This window comes from Bos mutus, chromosome 28, assembly GCF_027580195.1.
Source record: "Bos mutus isolate GX-2022 chromosome 28, NWIPB_WYAK_1.1, whole genome shotgun sequence".
Lineage (NCBI taxonomy): Eukaryota > Metazoa > Chordata > Mammalia > Artiodactyla > Bovidae > Bos > Bos mutus.
Window position 1 is genome coordinate 37,099,321 of NC_091644.1, and position 16,595 is coordinate 37,115,915.

The following is a 16,595-nucleotide window of genomic DNA, read 5'->3' on the forward strand; positions in this document are numbered from 1 at the left end:
GTTCCTCGTGGGTAACCCTTTCTCCCTCTCCCAACCCCTTCCCATATTTCTTCTCCCATCCTCCGGACCCAGAGAAGGGGCACAGTATGATTATCTATGTTGAACGGAGGGAGAGGACGCTACGCATGGACTTGGTGCTTTTCAAACGGAGCAGGCTCTACCTAGGGTGTGACGCAACCCGCCTCGCAAAGCCGTGAAAGAGCGAGGACGCGGGACCAGCCACCCGGCCGCGAGGAGAAAGCCCGGGCCCCGGCCCCGGCCCCACCCCGAGAGCTCGGCCCGCCTTCCTCTCTTCCTCATTGGCTCCGGCCTCCACGCGTTACGACTGCGACGCTGGCGCTGCCTTACCGGCGAGGGGCGGGGCTCGGGACGCGTGAGGCGGGCAAGTGCGCAAGCGCAGGAGCGAGTCTGGGGCCGGACGGGGGGGAGGGAGGGGGTGGTGTACCCGGTTTCCTGGGTTACCTGAGGGGGCGGGGGGTAGGGAATTTGTGGTGGCAGTGGCGGCGGCGTCAGCGGCGTCGACTCGGGGTTCTCCCGGTGAGGAGGAACGCGCGTCATTGGCGGCCAGAGAGCAGGTAAAGGTGGCCGCCGGGCCTGGGCATGCCGACCGCTGTTGGGGGTCCCGGATCCTATCGGTGGCCTGGAGGGAAGGCGGTTGGGGGTGGCAGTCAGCCCCGGCTCGGGGTCGCGGTGGCAGGGCTGAGGGCGCGGGGGACTCGGCCTCGACGCGCCGGCCCGAGGCTTCTTTCCGGCTCTGGGGCTCCGGGACGTCTCCCCGCCGCGCCCGGGGAGCCTTTGACAGCACCTGAGCGGCGGGCGCGAGCTCTGCCCGGCTTCTCTGGACCTTTGCGGCGGCCAGCGGCCACTAACTTTATTTCCCGGCGCTTAGAGGGCGGAGGTCAGGCAGGCTGGCGGCGACTTGCTGCGGTCTTGATTGCATTTGTTATCCTTTGCCCCGGCACAACTTGCACCCGGGCCGGGCCCACACCGGCAGGTTGACGGCTGGAGTTGACAGTTTCGGCGCCACCACCCTGCGGGTCGCGCTGTAAGATCTTGCCCCGCGGGTGTTCGCCCACCTGTCATCTCCTCTGCGCCTCAGCCCTCTGCCTTTTTTCCCCTGCCTGTAAAGCCCTATGCCCGGGCGAGAGACTCTTTAGAGGATCCTCTGAGACATCTGCCGTCTGTCCCGGGCATCATTGGCGTCTTGTCTGAGGTGCGGGTTGGCCTCTGGTGGGATTATAACTGTATAATTTTCTGTATGGGAAATAACCCAGGGAGACCCCAGCACCACAGTGTGGAGGCCAGTTGGTTGCTTGGTGGCAGAGGGGGTAAGGTTTAGAGGCTTTAAAAAACGCTTCCTAGCTCTGGGTCTTACTGGGTTAAACAAAACAAAACAACCATACACACCCAGCGATAGCACTTGGTAGTTGATGAGGTTGTTTTAAGCAGATACAACATTTTAAGAGAGTTGAATCTCGTGTTTAATACTTTGGTGTTGAATTCAGACCAGAATGTTTCCTTGAATATTGAATTCAGCTTGCACTTTCCTTGGGGTTTGTTTAGCAGATTGCACAAACTGAATTGGTCTTTTCTTCCTGATGATCCTTGGCTATTCTGCTCTGTTACTTTAAACTTCCACACCTAGGAACCTTATGCTAATAAAGATGTTGACTTTGTGCTTTCATCTTATAAATGTAGTTAATTAATATGGGGGATCTGTTTTAAAGAGCTTTGCAAGTAGCCAGCAACATTTTTTTTTTTTCTGACAGCTCTTTGTTGTCATCCACGTTGTTACTACAAAGGTTGGAAAATTTGGAGAAGTGAGGGAGCATCGGGAGGAAATGAGTTACTATATAGTTTAATTTACATTAAAGTGAATTTGTAAGCTATAAGATTATATGTGAATATAGTAAATATTTTTGAGTACCTACTGTGTACCAGTTTTATAAACAGATAAATATCCTCTCCAGCAGGAAGTTTGCATTAGTAGGGGATCGCAGATAATAAAATATGTTCTTTGTCTGATGGTGTTAAGTACTATAGAGAAAAAGCATGGATGAGGGAGAGACTTGCAGTTTTATTTTGTTTTATCAAAGTATAGTTGATTTACAATGTTGTGCTAATTTCTGCTGTACAGCAAAGTGATTCAGTTTTATACACACACACGCACATACATTCTTTTTTTAAAATACCTTTTCCATAGGATACTGAATATGGTTCTCTGTGCTGTACATTAGTACCTCGTTGATTATCTGTTCCATATACTAGCTTACATCTGCTAACCCCAACCTCCCACTCTGTCCCCTCCCCTTTGACAACCACAGATCTGTTGTCTAAGAGACTTGCAGCTTTAACTAGAGATAGCCAAGGAAGACTTCCTAGAGAAGATGACATTTGAGCCCAAGACCACAGGGAAGTGAAAGGGCAATCCCTGCACCTCTCTGAGGGAAGAGTGTTCAAGCAGAAAGAAAGGCACTTGCAGAATGCTTAGAGGCAGGAGTGTCCTGGGTGCATTTGAGGGCAGCAGAGGCTGATTTGGCTGTGGTGGAGTGAGCAAAGGAAAAGCAGTGGAAATGCAGGAGAGAGGTAAGTGGGAATGGGGAATCAGATTGTGCAAGGGCTTGTAGGCCTTTGAAGGACTTGGGCTTCCACTCTGAGGAGGAAGGGGGCTCATCCTTTTGAATAGAGAAGACATATAATCAGACTTGCCTTTTAAAAGGATCACTGTGGTGGCTGGATGGAGAATAGATTTTATCTGGGGTGGGGTGAGGTGTTGGGCAGAAGCTGTGATGTCAATTCCAGGACCTTTCCCATAATCCAGGCCAGAGAGGTTGTACTTTGGACCATAGTGGAATTGGTAGAGTGGTTGATTTCTCAATAAATTGAGGGTAAGGTCAACAGGTGACTTAAAGGACACCAGAATTTCTGTCCTGAGCAAGTAGATAGATGGAGTAGACATATATTGAGGTGAGATTCATGAGAGGAGCAACTTGGTTGAGAGAAGGTTAGAAGTTGGTTAGAAAATAATGAAATTAGACTCCAAGTGGAGATTAGTAGTAGTAGACCCAGTGACTTTGTATTGAAGACACTTCTATGTTATCTTGACTATAATAGGGACTTAATATTTTCAACCATGAACTGCCAACTTTTTTTCATACTCATTTTCTTTCTAGACTTTTAGACCAACCTAATCATCTTTTTCATCAAATGTAGCTTTGTTTTTACTTGCATGCACTTAGAGCATCTGTTTCAGTTGTAGAGAAAGCCATATAATCCAGAATTTCAGAATACATTTTTAATTTGTTGTTGTATCTAACTTGAACACCTTCATCTGATTAACCTTTTTCTGAATTGTGTTTGGATACCTGGCTTAAGTTCAAGAATTTTTTCAAGCTTCAGGAATCTTGTTATCAAATGTGGCTTCACTTGGCCATTTGTGAATTACAATGGAAATGACCTGTATTTTTAATACTTTACTAGTAGTTAGTAATATACAGAGATTATCCTAATTCTTCTGTTTCATTAAAGATGGCTTGACATAAATGGGCCATCACATATTCAGTGGAGATTTTCTTCATCAAATTATGCAGTATTTGGAGCAATAGAATTTGATCTGTACAACTTGTATGAAAAATATATTATGGTCTTAATATTTAAGGTCTACCCCTTAACAGTTTCAGAACCCCAGTAGTACACTAATATTTTAAAAAGGATTTTAAACCAAAACACATGAAAGTATATAAAAACATGTTAGATAAGTATGTTACATAAGTATCTAAAAATCAGTTTAGTTCAGTCGCTCAGTTGTGTCTGACTCATTTGAGCCCGTGGACTGTAGCACGCCAGGCCTCCCTGTCCATCACTAACTCCTGGAGTTTACCCAAACTCGTCTCCATTGAGTTGGTGAAGCCATCCAACCATCTCAATCTCTGCCGTCCCCTTCTCCCCCTGCCTTCAAGCTTTCCCAGCATTAGGGTCTTTTCCAGTGAGTCAGCTCTTTCTATCAGGTGGCCAAAGGATTAGAGTTTAAGCTTCAACATCAGTTCCTTCCAATGAACACACAGGACTGATCTCCTTTAGGATGGACTGGTTGGATCTCCTTGCGGTCCAAGGGACTCTCAAGAGCCTTCAACACCACAGTTCAAAAGCATCAATTCTTCAGCACTCAGCTTTCTTTATAGTCCAACTCTCACATCCATACATAAATAGCTATAAACTGATCTTAGAGTTGATAAGGAGTCTGTATTCTCTTTGCTATTGCTTCTCACCAGTGTTTATCCTGTGCCTCTTAATTCTCCTGGCTTTGTTTTACAGTAATTGAGACATTGGGAAGTTTTGAATGCTATCCAAGTCTAACTTCTGGGAAGACAAAAAAAAAAAAACAAAGAAAAATCTTATCTAATAATATGAAAGGATAATGTTTAAAAGGTGTAATCATCTTAATTAGCCAAGAAAGAAATCAAATAGTTTTCCAAAAGGCTGGTCATTATTCCATTCAAATGTGATTCTTTGAAGTTGAAACTCAAGACAGATCAGGAAATTAGAGAACTTTTAGCCACTTTAGATAAGTGGAAGAAATAGATGAATAATAAGGTAGAGTAAGTACCACACATATTCTCTACAACTACTGCCACTCGTCTATAAAAAGTAAAGAGAATAGATTTTTGCCAGAAACCCGAAGAGTTGCACATTTTAAATCAAAAAATGTGTGAGGAGGTGAAGCCTGGAAACTATACGTTAAACATCTTGGCACTGACTGATTTCTATAAAAATTGTAGACCAGATTGCCAAACAGATGCTTTGTGATTTGTGATTAGAAATAAAGTACTGATTACTAAGATGCAGAATAGGTTTTTAAAGAATACATCATATTATGCTAACCTCATGCTCATTTTGCCAAGGATATAATAATATTAAATAATCTTTATGAGTACCTCACTACAGAATGCATTCCCATTTAGCATCTCATTTAACCTTCACACCATCCCTGTTAAGTACTATCAGGGGAGGAGGGGCTCAACAGTAGGGATTCTGGGGAGACACAAAAGGGACACATATGGGAGATTTGGGGCTTCCCTGGTGGCTCAGATGGTAAAGAAACTGCCTGCAGTGCAGGAAACACAGCTTTGATCCCTGGGTTGGTAAAATTCCCTGGAGAAGGGAATGGCAACCCTCTCCAGTATCCTTGCCTGAAGAATTCCATGGACAGAGGAGCCTGGTGGGTGTACACTCTGTGGAGTTACAAAGAGTCGGACATGACTGAGTAACACTTTCACTTTCATGGGAGATTTTAGCAAGGACTTGTTTAGATACGAGGTAGGGGAAAAAGAGGGAGGAATCAAAGAGGGCGTTAAGGATTCTGGATTAGGTGAATGGTGGTGCTGCTGCTGGTGATGCTGCTGCTGCTGCTGCTAAGTTGCTCCAGTCGTGTCCGACTCTGTGCAACCCCATAAACGGCAGGCTCCGTGTCCGACTCTGTGCAACCCCGTAAACCCACCAGGCTCCGCCGTCCCTGGGATTCTCCAGGCAAGAACACTGGTGTGGGTTGCCATTTCCTTCTCCAATGCATGAAAGTGAAAAGTGAAAGTGAAGTCCCTCAGTCGTGTCTGACTCTTAGCGACCCCATGGACTGCAGCCTACCAGGCTCCTCCATCCATGGGATTTTCCAGGCAAGAGCACTGGAGTGGGGTGCCAATGGTGATGCTAGTAATCGATATTCTAAAAAGACAGAGAGGAGTAGATAGGGAGATCAGTTAACATCGGTTTGGTGAAGTAGCTGTTTTGTTTCTTGAAACTGAATCTGGAATGAGTCACATATAATTTAAAATTTTAACATATGTAGGTCTGGAGCTCAGGAGAGAAGTCTGAACCAAGTAAAAAAAGTTTTCATTCATTCAGTAAATATATTCTTTCAAATACTTTTGGTAAAGCAGGGAGGACAGTGGGTGGAGATTTGAGCAGGGAGATGTGATTAGGGAAGGTTTGTTTTTCTTCAAACATGGAAGAAAAAGGATACTTTAGTGGACTGAAGGAAAGGGGCTATTAAAAAGGAGGGAAAATTGAAGTCACAAGAGAAGGAAGATAATAGACATAATCTCAGAGGCAGTGGAAGGATTGGGAACAAGAGTACAGGTGCACAGGTGAAAGGGTTATCCTGAAGAAAAGTAGTGATGCATATTCCTTTTGAAAAAGGAAAAGGATATAAGGAGTAGACACAGAGACAAATGAGTAGCCAGGATAGTTTCGTTTGTTTCTGTGGAGCAAGGTTATCTGCTGAGATTGAGAAGGAAGAGCATGGATTGGGGTATTTTTGTGGGGAAAGGACAAGTTACCACTGTGATTGGAAAGTGGCCTTGACCAAGGACAAGTGACCTAATCGCTGATAGTGTTTAACGCCCCTGCAATCACAAACATAGAAAGAGGCTGTCCATGCTGAAGCAGTTTTCTCCAGCAGTTCCTGTAACAGAGCAGAAGGCAAATAGGCTGAACCTGGATGGGGATTGGAAGGGAAGGTATGATGGAGAACTTGGGTAGAGGGTGGTGTGAAGTCAAGAGATTACCGGTGGTGATGAGGTTGTTAACTGAAGGGCTGAACTTTTAAGTATCCTGCTTGATTAAGGAAGAAAGTGAAGCCATGACAGGGCTGACAAATGTGGAGAATGAAGAGGATGAAGAATCCCATGAGTAAGCTGTAGGATTAGTGGAAGTAAAGGAGTATGAGAGATGGAAAAATGTGATGTGAGAGTCCTAAATTTAAGGTTCTGGTAAATAAGAGCCAAAGTATGACCAATGATGGTGGGTAAAGATTAATAGCACTAATTACAATACTAATACTAATACAAGCAACTGTTTATTTTGTGCTTTGTGTTAGTCACTATACTGAATGCTTCTTATGGATTAATTATGAGCTTCTCATAATAAACCTATGAGCATTATTATTATTTAATACTAAATCGAACTTATTTTTCACAACCATCCTGTGAAGCACATATTAGGAGCTCCATTTTACAAATGAAGAAACTGGGGCTCAGTGAGATTAAGTAATTTTCCCCAAGGCACACAGCTTGGAGGTACCTGAGTCTTTCTAGCCCCAGAACCCTTATTTATGCCCAACTCCTAAATCATGCTGGCCTTCTGCCAAGTAGGGGTCATTGAAGAAAAGGAAGTCAAAGTACTCTAAATCCTAGTGTGTTGGCATTAAATTTTCTCATGGGTAGTGAAGCCCTGGAATAACAGATCTTGTGTGGAGAGGAAGACAGAAATTGTATGACAAAGTTCTCAATAAATGAATGACTCAAAGGTCAGTCAGTGACAACTATAACTATAGTTATAACCTTAAAAGGGGATGGAGTGGGATAATAATGTCCAAATCACCTTTGGAAACCAGAATAGTACTGACTTGTCTTCCTGGCCTGGGATCTGGGTGTCCATAGTGATTTATTAAGAGAAGGAGATGAAGTGATCCTCTTGTGTGGAAGTAGAGGATATAGGAAAGTTTCTTAGCAACAGAACTAGGGATTCTAATGGTAGGGAGTAAAGAATTCAGAGTTGAGCCAGGAGAACTCATCTAGTTGTGCATTAAAAATCAGAAAGGATGGTGGCAGGTAGGCTGATTATATATTGACTAAACTGATGTTATTTTGAAAATGAAAAGACATTAATAATTACTGTGGGACAACAAGCATAAAGTAGGACTGTCCTGGACAAATCAAGCTATTTAGTCATATCAGTCATTGGTAACCTGATGACATACCACCCTGGAAAGGGGTTGTAGATGTTGGGAAATGAATTGAGCCTTGAATTATAGGCACGTGAATGGAGCTTACTAACCTAAGATTATTCTAACCCCACAACACTGCCCTGAAATGTTCTGGGTATGTCTTGTTCTATAAGGGTCTGGAAATTTGAAGGAAGTTATGAATTAATCTCTAGAGGAAATTTTGGAAGCCATTATTATATAGATGACACCTGAAACCTTGGATGGATAAGATTGTCAAAGAACACAAAGGGAAGTGAGGCAGAGGGGAGAATGCAGAGGCTCACCAATGTGAAGGAGCTGGTGAAGAAGCATCCAGACAAGGAGACAGAAGGAGAGGTCAGAGGGGCAGGAGGAAAACCAAAAGAGATTTGGCATCTTCCATGTCATGAGATGGAGCAGGACATGACAACCCATTCTAGTATTCTTACCTGGAGAATCCCACAGACAGACTGTAGGCTGTACAGGCTACAGACTGAAGCCTGGCCCGCTCTAGTCCATGGGGTCACAAAGAATCAGACATGACTAAAGCAACTTAGCATGAACACACACATGTCAAGAGACAAGAGAAATTTAAGAATGAGTGATTAATAATCTCATATGCCTTATTGAAAAGACCCTGATGTTGGGAAAGACTGAAGGCAGGAGGAAAGGGGGATGACAGAGGATGAAATGGTTGGATGGCATTACCAACTCAATGGACATGAGTTTGAGCAAGCTCCGGGAGTTGGTGATGGACAGGGAGGCCTGGCGTGCTGCAGTCCATGAGGTTGCAAAGAGTCGGACACGACTGAGTGACTGAACTGACTCACTGACTGATGCCTCATGTTCCTCAGAGAGGTCAAACGAGACAAGGATATCCGTTGGATTGAGTCTGGCAGTTAGAAGTTTATTGTTGGTCTTGACTTGAATAGTTTCAGTAGAGTGGTATGTGCAAAATCCAAGCTGCTGTGCACAGAGTATGTGTGTGTGGCAGGGGGCGGGTGGGGGGGGAGGTGAAAAGACTACTTCCAGTGCAGATTACCCTTGAGTAATCTTGAAAGAGGAAGGTGTCAACAGGCTTTTTTTCTTTCTTTCTTTTTAAACATAGAGAAAAAGCCAATGGAGATGAAGGGTTAAAAACTGAGAAGAAAATGGAAGTGCTAGCAGTGCCTCCTAATAATGTCTAGTCAGTAATTTTGTAGTAATCAGAAGAGTGAAAGTGAGAGAAAGAAATATTTTAGATCAAGGAAGACAAACTTCATAATAACCATAATTTGTCAGAAATTGAAATGGGTGGAGAGTGTTTATAGAAAGGAGGGAATTCCTAATTTGGATGAAATATTGGAAAGTGACATCTAGGTTGTGGATTAACTCTAGGTTTCTGTTTTTTCCCCCTCTACTTTTAATCCTGTGTTTTTGTGGAATAATAGAACCATGTTCCATCTCCAAGGTTGTTATTAGAATGGATTTGCTATTTTCTATGGATTTGTTCTTATAATTCTCACTTACTAGCTTTTTTAAAAGTTAACTGTGTTTGTACATTGGAAATATTTTCTGGTTAAGTATATTTGTTTTCTATTGTGGTTACATTTGATTCTTGGCTGAATTCACTGGTTTTGGTAATTTCTATTTAACAAAAGTGAATTCATATCTATATACATGTTTTCTGTTATGAACATGTAAAGAGCAATAATAGTATGTTAATTTTTTTCTTCCCTCTTTAAATTTGTTCTGATCAAAATGTAATTTGCTGCAGTGGAATTCTTACTAGTTTTGTAGTTCACTTGTCTTGGTTCCTTAGGTTGAAGAGTAATAATCATGAAGTGAAGTGAAGTGAAGTCACTCAGTTGTGTCTGACTCTTTGGGACCCCATGGACTGTAGCCTACCAGGCTCCTCCATCCATGGGATTTTCCAGGCAAGAGTACTGGAGTGGGTTGCCATTTCCTTCTCCAGGGGAACTTCCCGACCCAGGGATCGAACCTGGGTCTCCCACATTGTAGGCAGACGTTTTACTGTCTGAGCTACCAGGGAAGCCCTAATTGCATAAATATTTTTTCAACAACATAATTATTATACAAAGTTTAGATGAGTGTAAAATTAAAACAATGGTGAGAATGGGTTCCTCAATTATTATAACTATGTACTTTATTTGAAAGGCAAGGAGAACATTAGTCAGTTCATAAAATGCATTCATTGTTATGTCTTCTGAATATTCGTTCATTGAAGTGCAAAAATCAGTGTATCCTGGCCAATGGTAAGAGGAAATTTTGCTGGTGTGACTTGTAGGGCAGCTGTTTATATTTGTCAGCTCACTCTTACACTACTTTTTGATATTTACTTATCTGAACCTTTAATACACTATGACTTTTCTTTTAGTCTATTAAAGATTAAAATCCTTTGCCATTTTCTGGATTTCCTATTAACGATGATTCCAAAGACAGTAATGCTGATAACTGTTCCTGCTTTTCTCTGTTAGCTTTATTTAAAAATTTTGGAGTCTGTTTCTAAAGTCATACATTCCATATTACTGAAATGTATTTATTTTCTCTACATCTTATTTTTTTTTAAATAGAATCTCTGGTTTTGACAAAACCTAATGATGCGCAGTTTAAAGAAACATTTAGAATGTGTAATTTTAATCTTAATCTTGATGCTTACAGTTACTATATGACTATTCAGTTCAGTTCAGTTGCTCAGTCGTGTCCAGTTCTTTGCGACCCCATGAATTGCAGCACGCCAGGCCTCCCTGTCCGTCACCAACTCCCGGAGTTCACCCAAACTCGTGTCCATTGAGTCAGTGATGCCATCTAGCCATCCCATCCTCTGTCATCCCCTTCTCCTCCTGCCCCCAATCCCTCCAAGCATCAGAGTCTTTTCCAATAAATTAGCTCTTCGCATGAGGTAGCCAAAGTATTGGAGTTTCAGCTTTAGCATCAGTCCTTCCAAAGAACACCCAGGACCGATCTCCTTCAGAATGGACTGGTTGGATCTCCTTGCAGTCCAAGGGACTCTCAAGAGTCTTCTCCAACACCACAGTTCACAAGCATTACAGTATTACTGTTAACGAAAGTCCATAGCCTAAAAAATACTTAGAGATCATCTACTTGTGTCTTTGTTTGAATATGTATAAGAAGAATGGGGATCAGAAAAGCACTTTGCCTGAGATCCCAAAGAATTTGACGCAAAACAGAAAACTGAAAGTGTTTTGACTTTTAGTCTAGTATTCTTTCTCTTATACCACCAAATTCTTGAATATTTTAATACACTTAAAAAATGTAATCCCATAGCTAAAAGATGCCTTATACAACATGGAAAACAATGGTGTTTGGTTTCTAGTATGTAGTTCATGTGTAACTTTAACCCTTTTTCTTTGCACATGTCTACATGCAGATCACAGTGATAGAAACTAGATTGTAATGATACCAGTGTGGTTGAAAAACAATATAAAGTGTAGGTTGAATCTGAAATGCATTATCTCAGAAACTGTTTAATATGTATTTCTGTTTTACTTCTGTTCTTGATCACTCCCAGTCCCTGTGCCCTTCTCTCCTACTATCTGTCCATCCTCATGAATGGTTAGAGAACAGCAGATGAAGCAACCAGATCTCAGTTTGGTCTTACTGTTGTTTTTCTTGCTGTGAACTCTTCTGTAATAGTAAACACATTTGTCTATAATTGCCTCAGCTGAATTTTTTTCTTTAGAAGGGAAGCTAATTTTCATTGTGTCTGTAAGAATTACAGAGGAATGAGGAAACTAGAACAATCTACATTTGCAAGAAGTCTTTCAAGCTTGTCAATACCTGTGTTCAGTATTTTTGAAACTTATTTTGCAGGCCCTTTACCTTATACAATATATATGTTAAAAACTGTTCATCATTATGATGTTACTCTATAAATTATTTTTTACTGTTTTTGTTTCACATTTAGCATAAGGCTCCAGGATTTTTTGTGTGTGTGTTTCTTTAGGAGGTATGGAAAACCACCATGTCTACTGTTGATTTTAAAGAACTTTGAAACTGTAAACTCCGAATCATACTCTTTAACATAGGAAGAATAAACATCTACGCTTTTATTGCTGAAGTTTTTTGTTTCTAATCTAAATATTAGTAAAGGTTTTTAGGTGTTTCTGTAGCACTTTCCTTAATACATTAAGTTCTTCCGTGGTATGGAGAAAGGCTCCTGTAAATGTGCCTGTTTATTTCTCAGTGCTTTAGGTGTGGGAATATTTCATAAAGGAATTTGAGTAACAAAATGTTTACTGTCAAAGTTAGTATTAAATGAATTGGTTTCTATTTATTGACCTCTTACTATTTGACTTATTTTTAAACAAATAAGACTTAATTTCCCTTGATAAAATATAATCTAGCTTTGAAAGAAACAGTGTAATCCCATAATACAATGTAGTGAGTCCTAAGATGCAGGCATTTAGAAAAGTAATTGGTAGTTAGTGGGAATTTCGTAGAAGCAGCAACATGATTTAAAAAAAAAAAAAAGTGAAATAATGTTGAGAACCTTTAGGAGGAATTATGGCATGGTACATTGTGTTTTGAGATGTGTTGAGAGATTAAAAACAAAAGTTAGCGGAGGGAATTCCATAGCATGATAATAAGGAATTAGGATCTTATTCCCTAGGAATTGAAGTACCATTTATTATTTTAAGGAATGTGGCTGACATTTTTAGCAGTTGTAGAATTTGAACTGAATGGAAATGCACCAGGAAAAGCGACCAATTAAGAGGTTGTTGGTATTGCAAGTGAGAGAGATGAGGACCGGAGAATGCTTCGTCATAAGATGAGAGGGCAAGGACCAGATTCAAGGTGATGATCATAACAGCTAACAATTATTGATCTTTTGACAGTCTGCCAGGCAGAGTGCTATCTCATTTAGTTTTAACATTCACAACAACTCGAGGTGCTCTTAGGAACTCAGTTTTATAGATAAGAAACTGAGACTTAGAGGAAATCAAGTCTAAGGTCACAGAATTAGCAAGTAGGAGATGCAGAGGTGAACCAGCCAGCTGTCAAGAGGAAGAATTGACTACCCAGATGAAGTGCTATTCTTTCTTTTTCTCTTGAGTGGCTGGGTAGAGGCCATTAACTGAAACAGGAATGAGGAAGGAAGAGCTGATTTGTTGGAGGGAGGAGTCAGTGTTTGTTTTGAAGAAGAGAAATTTGATAGAATACAGAGAGACTGCCTGGTTCTGAATCCTGCGTCTGATACTTGTAGCTCTGTGACCTTGAACAGTTACCTAACCTCACTGTGCTTCAATTTCCAACATGTGACAAATAAGGGTATATTTGTAGTTACAAGACTGTTATGAGGATTAAACCAACCACTCCAATAGAGTGCTTATGGAAGTGCCCAGTGTGTAGTAATTAAACATGGTAGGTATTAGGTGTATCACCATCATTATCATTCTGTAAAAATCTAGAGATCTGTTACGGAGATGGATGAGCTATTCAGTGTAAAACTTCTAGCAAAATTATTCCCAGTAGGAATGTACAGCCCAGAGAGATGATTTAGTTGACGGGCCTTCATCGTTCCTTTTGGTGCAGCCACAATGTCTCAAAATTTCCATTCTTTTATGGTGCCCAGGATCAAATACAGATAATCTTTTGAGTTATCTGCTTGTCCAATTTGTTTTAGAGAAAACGAACTGCTTTTTGAAGGGCTTTAGTGTGATACACTTGGGTGTGACTTTCTTGGAATTTCCTTTAAAATTCTGCCTTGCTACACTGTGCTTGGGTTCCTTATTTCCTGGCCACGTTTTTGTACAAGGAGCCAGGATGACCTCTCCTTTCTGAGCCAATCAAATTTTCCTCCACATTTACTAGTTAAGGGTTATTATATAGTTCTATATATGGCAGAAAGTGAAGAGGAACTCAAAAGCCTCTTGATGAAAGTGCAAGTGGAGAGTGAAAAAGTGGGCTTAAAGCTCAACATTCAGAAAACGAAGATCATGGCATCTGGTCCACCACTTCATGGGAAATAGATGGGGAAACAGTGGAAACAGTGTCAGACTTTATTTTTCTGGGCTCCAAAATTACTGCAGGTGGCGACTGCAGCCATGAAATTAAAAGACGCTTACTCCTTGGAAGGAAAGCTATGACCAACCCAGATAGCATATTCAAAAGAAGAGACATTACTTTGCCAACAAAGGTTCGTCTAGTCAAGGCTATGGTTTTTCCTGTGGTCATATATGGATGTGAGAGTTGGACTATGAAGAAGGCTGAGCGCCGAAGAATTGATGCTTTTGAACTGTGGTGTTGGAGAAGACTCTTGAGAGTCCCTTGGACTGCAAGGAGATCCAACCAGTCCATTCTGAAGGAGATCAGCCCTGGGATTTCTTTGGAAGGAATGATGCTAAAGCTGAAACTCCAGTACTTTGGCCACCTCATGCAAAGAGTTGACTCATTGGAAAAGACTGTGATGCTGGGAGGGATTGGGGGCAGGAGGAGAAGGAAACGACAGAGGATGAGATGGCTGGATGGCATCACTGACTCGATGGACGTGAGTCTCAGTGAACTCCGGGAGTTTGTGATGGACAGGGAGGCCTGGCGTGCTGCGATTCATGGGGTCGAAAGAGTCGGACACGACTGAGCGACTGAGCTGATCTGATATATTTAATATGGAACACTAGGTCAGAGCCAGTCAACTTTTATCCCTCTTATGTTGCAATCCCCATTAGAGCGGAAGGTGTTACTTGTTGTTAAAATATAAATACTTCTTTCCAGGAGGAGCAGAATTTTCTTTTTTTCAGTTCACTTCTTGATGTGAATGAGACATGAGGAAACATGGAAAATGATAACATGAACCTGTAGAAGACCTTGAGAAGTTTAGGATGGCAGGATATATTGCCTGGAGGACAGATAGGCATGATTACTGCCTAATTATAGTTACACTTAGTGCCAGACCCAATCACTAGAATGTGCTGACAGGTAATATTCTAAAAGATATAGTTTGGCTGTGAAAGTGTTAATCACTAAGTCATGTCCGATTCTTTGTGACCCTATGGGCTATAGCCTGCCAGGCTCTTCAGTCCATGAAATTCTCCAGGCAAGAATACTGGAGTGGGTAGCCTTTCCCTTCTCCAGGGGATCTTCCTGATCCAGGGATTAAACCTAGGTCTCCTGCATTGCAGGCAGATTCTTTTTTGGTTTGGCTATGCGACATTTCTCAAAAATTTAATGCCGTATTAGGAAGAACATTGGATAGGAATCTGAAGATGTAAAGCCCTGTGACTTTTGGGAAATCTCTTAACCTCCATCTGTCTTAGGGTTCTTATCTATTAATGTAAAATTTTGAGGGAGATACTGCTGCTGCTGCTGCTAAGTCACTTCAGTTGTGTCCGACTCTGTGCGACCCCATAGATGGCAGCCCACCAGGCTCTACCATCCCTGTGATTCTCCAGGCAAGAACACTGGAGTGGGTTGCCATTTCCTTCTCCAGTGCATGAAAGTGAAGAGTGAAAGTGAAGTCGCTCAGTCGTGTCCGACTCTCAGCGACCCCATGGACTGCAGCCCACCAGGCTCCTCTATCCATGGGATTTTTTCCAGGCAAGAGTATTAGAGTGGGCTCTGTTAAGATAGTTATCCAGACTGTAAACGATTTACCTTTGCAGACAATGTTATATGAGGTATTTATATCTATAAGGCTCTTCTCTAGGTTGTTTAAACTACAGTGTCCCTGAAAGTGGCATTGTGAGAGAACCCTGGGAAGAAGGTTTGGGGAAGTTCTGGTGTTAACATCATCAAGCTTAACTGGCCTTAGGGTTTGCCTCACATGTGCTACCCTACTTTTGGAGCCCTTTCTTTGATCATCAGGGCCACCCCAAATGACTTGGATGTGTGGGAACACCTTCTCCCCTTGCTTGACAGGGAACTGGGTTGGGGGCATGACAAATGTGTTGTTAGCCATCTGAATTGGAACTGTCAGTTCAGTTCCCCAGGGGGACTGGGGTAGTTACTCAGAATCCTTAGGGTCCAGAGTTCAAAGCTTTAATGACATTTTTTTTCTTCCCATGAATACCACATTAGTATTCAAGGAGCTGGAGACCAGTCTAAACTTCATAAGAATGTGTGACATCCTGACTGTGAACCAGATATTCTTTCATGCAGAATTCGGAAAATCAAGTTCAATATTTGTCAAGAAGCACCTGAGCTCTAAACAACAGCTATAATCTGAAACAACTGTCATAATTTCTTTTGAAGTTAATCATTAAATGGAAGTTGAACATCATCCTCAAGTATGGTGAATTATCAGTAATTATGGGATTGTGATTTATCTTGCAAAAAAGGTTTATATTATCACTAAGGTAGTTTTTCAGAGAAGGCAATGGCACCCCACTCCAGTACTCTTGCCTGGAAAATCCATGGACGGAGGAGCCTGGTAGGCTGCAGTCCATGGGGTCGCTAAGAGTCGGGCACGACTGAGGGACTTCACTTTCACTTTTCACTTTCCTGCATTGGAGAAGGACATGGCAACCCACTCCAGTGTTCTTGCCTAGAGAATCCAAGGGACAGGGGAGCCTGGTGGGCTGCCATCTATGGGGTCGCACAGAGTTGGACACCACTGAAGCAACTTAGCAGCAGCAGCAGTAAGGTAGTTTTTATGGATCTCCGATTCAGCTATTTAATTTAGAACTTTGTTGAAGTGTCACACCCTTTAATTCTCATTTTAAATTCCAAGGATTTTGTAAAAATAAGCCCATGAAATATGTTTTACTTTTTCATATTCAATGACTATCAAATTTTACTTCAATTTTCTCAAGAGAATATTTATTTCCACTATAACATAGGTTGTAGAGATGCTTATATTAATAAATATAGGTAATAAATGGATAAGCAACAAGAGTAT

At 41.7% G+C, this 16,595-nt stretch overlaps 1 protein-coding gene across 3 annotated transcripts in view; it reads left to right on the forward strand.

Moving 5' to 3' along the window:
• The first annotated feature begins 480 nt into the window (after positions 1-480).
• LYST (lysosomal trafficking regulator) overlaps positions 481-16,595 on the forward strand; it is a 176,076-nt gene continuing 159,961 nt past the window's right edge. For 2 of the 3 annotated variants that reach the window (XM_070364844.1, XM_070364845.1), the window contains exon 1: positions 481-575. The gene's annotated coding sequence lies outside the window, so the exon portion shown is untranslated. The remainder of the gene's footprint in view (positions 576-16,595) is intronic. The other variant, XM_005905646.3, reaches the window with a different exon arrangement.